The following is a 4,525-nucleotide window of genomic DNA, read 5'->3' on the forward strand; positions in this document are numbered from 1 at the left end:
CCTTTCCCTGGGGTGCTGCACCCTGGCAGTGCCCCAGCAGTCTCTGGGCCTCCCAGGGGAACCCCCACCCACTATCCCCACCTCGCCTTGGCTACTGCCAGTCAGCACTGAGCCCCCACATACTGGGGCAGACTGCAGTGTATAAGCCAATCATCACAGGCCAGGGGGGGTTGGACCTGCTGTGGGGCCTCGGAAAAAATCCACCACTGGGCAGCGGAAGCCCAGAGCCCTGGCCACCAGGCAGGTTGGGCGGGGGAAGTCCCCGCATCCTGACCCCTCTCCCCAGCAGCAGCGCTGGACAGGCAAGGTGGGAGAAGCCCTAGCACCCCAACCCTTGCTGTGGCCCTGGGACTGGAGGAAGCTCTCACTCCCTGCTGCGCCCCGGGGCTGTGGCATGGGGACAGAGCTTCTCCAGTCTGCAGAAAGGAGCAAAAGGGTTTGTGGGGCTCCAGTGGGGGATGTGGAGTCGGGGGGACCCTGGGTGGAATAGGCAGGGTCCAGGGAAGGGGTAGAAGGGATGGGGCTGTGGGCGGGGCCACAGGTGGAAGGGGTGGGGAGGGGCCCCCACTTGCTCTGGCCCAGGGCCCTGGGAAACCTTAATCTGCCTCTGGGCTGCTCCTGGGGACACTCTCGGCCCATCTAGAGAGCAGGAAGTTACTGGAAAAAGGGAAAGTGTTCAGAGGCCCAAGAGGAAACCAGTAAAAACCCAGCCCCTGGTAAAGCCCCAATGTCCAGGAACACACCCCAGCCCAGAAGCTGCCATGTCTGTCCTAGGCTGGGATACAGAGTGGGAGATTTCCACCTGCCAAATCAGTGAAACCCAAGTGGGAGTGGAGCATCCCCAAAGACCAGTTACCCCAAGAAGGGGGAAGAGGGCTCAAACTTCCTGCTCTGGGAATGGCACTTAATCCTGAGGTAACCTGCTCTGCAGACTAAATTCTCCAAGTTATTGGTGCCTCCCTTCTAGCCCCTTCTGATCATGTTGTATCTAAAGACTGAATGGCCATTTGACTGAAAACCCAATCCTCCCCTCCTTCTCTGGTCACAGTAGATGCAGCATCCTGTGGATTTCCCAGTGCAACTTCGCAAATGGGATCTCCTCTGCCCATTTCCCAAGTGGATCCAACTTTTATCTTGTGGCACCATAGAGTTTACATAATAGAAAGGAGTATTTTCCTTTCCCCATCTCTTGCCACTGATGCTGTTACATGCCCTCTTTCCCAGGCTGTGCCCAGGGACCCTGGGCTGGATCCATCTCAGCCCAGAGCTGCTCCCTGTGCTGGGTACAGTGTGAATGGGGACATTTGAGGTGCAACACAAGACTGTCCCCAGTATCCCAGCATAAGGAATTCTGGAGAGACTGGGAAGGTGCCACGTACCCAGCCCCATCCCTGGTAAAAATTTTGAGGCCTCTGGAGGTCAGGTGTGATCAGTGGAGTGATCTCTGCTGGAAGCCAGGGCTTGAAATGCCCTTTCCCATATCAGCTAAGCGGGAGCAGGGAGTGATCTCAGCACAGAGCCCCGAGAAAGGAAATCTAACTAGTATATTAGGTTGGCACCTTCATATCCCCTAGAGCACTGGTTCTTAACCTTTACTGCAGCCTGCACCCCTTTAGTTCTCAAAATATGTTCTCGCACCCCTTATCAAAAATTGTTGAAATAGGTCAGTTCTTTAAACCTAGGTATATTTTTTGTTTGTATATTATAGTAATCCTTAAAAAATGTATAATGTTAATAAATACATAGGTCTGATGAAACAAAGTAGTTGTACTTACATGCCTGTGCTTAATTTGTGTTTTTGGTGATTTACCTTCTAAAAAAATCTGGCATGTCTCGCACCCCCAGAAAGGGCATCTCGCACCCCCAGAGGGTGCGTGCACCCCAGGTTAAGAACCACTGCCGTGGAGTAAGCACGTTTCCTCCCACAGAAAGTCTCACAGCACTTCTTCAATCCTGGATGCTGACGGTCAGAGTGGCAGCGATCTGGGGGATTACACATAGCGCATTTAAAGATGAAGGCAAGATAGGTTTCAGGTTTCCCTGTAAGAGAAGATCACTGCATAAACAAATCTTCTAGCACAGCATAATATTAATGAAGTCTGTGCAGCACCCAGCACAAATGGTCCCCAAAAATACTAACTGAAGTAATAATAACTCAGAAGACTTGTGGTTATTTGTGTGTGTTATGCTGCGAATAGCGGATGAGGGGGGCATAGCTTCAGTATTTGTGCTTCAGCTATCTGTAGTTGTATTTGCCTCTGCATTCTCCACAGGCCTGTTAACGGCTTTTGGAGGTGAAACAGACAAGTTGTCCATTGAAGAGAAATGCAGTATAACTAGTGAACACCCCCTGCTTCCACTCTGCTGTCTGGGTGCATTTCCCAGGCTGATGCAGGGGACCAGAGCTTCCAGATCCAGCTGCCAGGACCATTTCCTTTCTAAACCCAACATGACTGCCACCTTGAAGGGGTTAAATACTGTCACAAATGCCTTTCAGTTTGATTGACAGGTCATGCTCCACCCTGTGGGAAGCATAAAGTCAAGGAGGTGACTAAAGGGAGCAGCCCTTTCACTGCAGCTCACTGAGTGGGGCCTCTCTGGCTGCTGCCCTGGAGAGACTATAAGAACTGGGACCTGCCCTACAACCAGCTGAGCTACCTGTGTGCCCATCAGTGCTCTCTGTCCTCTGTGAGTCTGCTGTCCTGGGCTGTTGGCTGGGGCAGGAGGAGCTGTCAGCTGTCGGTACTTACCTGTTGCTACTACAAGGAAAGGTTCAAAATCCTAGAAACAGAAAATCCCTGTAAGGTCCCTTCTAACCCAGACCCCCAGGCAGGACAGGATTGTTCCTTACTCTACATCAGGGGTGGCCAACCTGAGCCTGAGAAGGAGCCAGAATTCACCAATGTACATTGCCAAAGAGCCTCAGTAATACATCAGCAGCCCGCCATCAGCTCCCCACCATCCAGCCCCCAGTGTCTCCTGCCCGCTGGCAGCCCCACCAATCAGTGCCTCCCCCTCCTCCCCATGCCTCCCGCCAGCTGTTTTGGGTGTGCTGGAGGCTCTGTGGGGGAGGGGGAGGAGCAAGGGCATGGCAGGCTCAGGGGAAGGGGCAGGGGCCTTGGGGAAAGGGGTGGAGTGGGAGCAGGACCTGTGGCAGAGCCAGGGGTTGAGCAGGGAGCACCCCCGCACATTGGGAAGTTGGCACCTGTTATTCCAGCCCCGATGTCAGCACCAGTGCAAGGAGCTGCATATTAACCTCTGAAGAGCTGCATGCGGCTCCAGAGCCACAGGTTGGCCACCCCTGCTCTACATTGACCAGAGATGCGTCCAGTCTAGTGTTAAATGTCCCAAAGCATACAGTTCCCACCCCTTTTCTTGAGCGACTCCTCACAGTCTGATACATCTCACAGCCAGAAGGAATGTCTTAATGTTCACCCTGGAATTTCCATTTCACCCTACTCAGTGCCCCCATGTGATACTCTGATTGTGCCCTGGCATTCCTTGGGTTCACACACTGAGAGTAGTGCATACAGCTCAGTGGGGCTGGATCTATGTGCTCTATGGGTTTAGCGCTTTCCAGCTCACCCCGTCTCCCACCCCTGACCATTTCAGTTGCTTTTCTCTGAACTCCTCCAGTTTGTCACTAAGAAGGGACATCCGACCAGATGCTGGTGGCAACTTGGCCCAAAGGCTGAGGGGCCCCACAAACAGGAAGATGCCCAGTGGCTTTGCGGTGTTGTCTTGGGAGGTAGGTCTGAATGCCCAGAGCTGAGTCACGCTGGTATTTAAAAATTTCACTCCAAGTGGTAGGGAGGAGAAGGGAGCAGAGAACGAGGTGCCTGGATCGATGCCAATATTTGAACCCGTGTCTTGTGCCATTTCACAACCGGGTTCTTGTGTCTTCCTGCAACTCTTTGCACAAGAAAAACATGAGATTGACCCATCACTGGGAAGAGTGAAATTCTCCCCTTGCTCAAGAGTTAGCTGCGGAGACAGTTTCAATGTGGAGTGGGGGCAAACTTGGAGGGGGCCTGTGAGAGTCGCTGCACCAGAAACCTTGCTTCAGACAAGATAGAAGCCAGTAAACTACTGACTTCTGGACAGGGGCCTTTGTCTGATGGTGAGGGCTGCAGGGACCCCTCTGCTCTCAGCTCCCGGGGTATTGCAGGCTGTCAGTGTCACTTGGTGCTCTGGGTTTGTGAATGTGAGAACTAACCCCTGCAGAGTACAGTAGGCTCATGCAAACCCAGCGAGTCTGGCCATCCTGCTGCTCAGCGCAGCCCAGCTCTTTGTCTCAGGAGGTTTTAGAGTGTCCCCCAACGCCAGGCTCAGTATCTGCTGGGGCAGCCACCCCACTCGCTTCTCCCTGCTGCAGTTTTGGGCAGGTGATCCCTCCTGGTAATTCCCTCCTCTCCAATGGTTAAGGGGGTGTTTTCTGGGGTGAGAGTCCTGCCCACCAGTATCCCCCTGCCACCGCTTACAGTGTAGCATGCGGTGCTGCTACTGTCACTCAGCCTGGCATAAT

The sequence above is a fragment of the Natator depressus genome, chromosome 13 (assembly GCF_965152275.1).
Source record: "Natator depressus isolate rNatDep1 chromosome 13, rNatDep2.hap1, whole genome shotgun sequence".
NCBI lineage: Eukaryota > Metazoa > Chordata > Testudines > Cheloniidae > Natator > Natator depressus.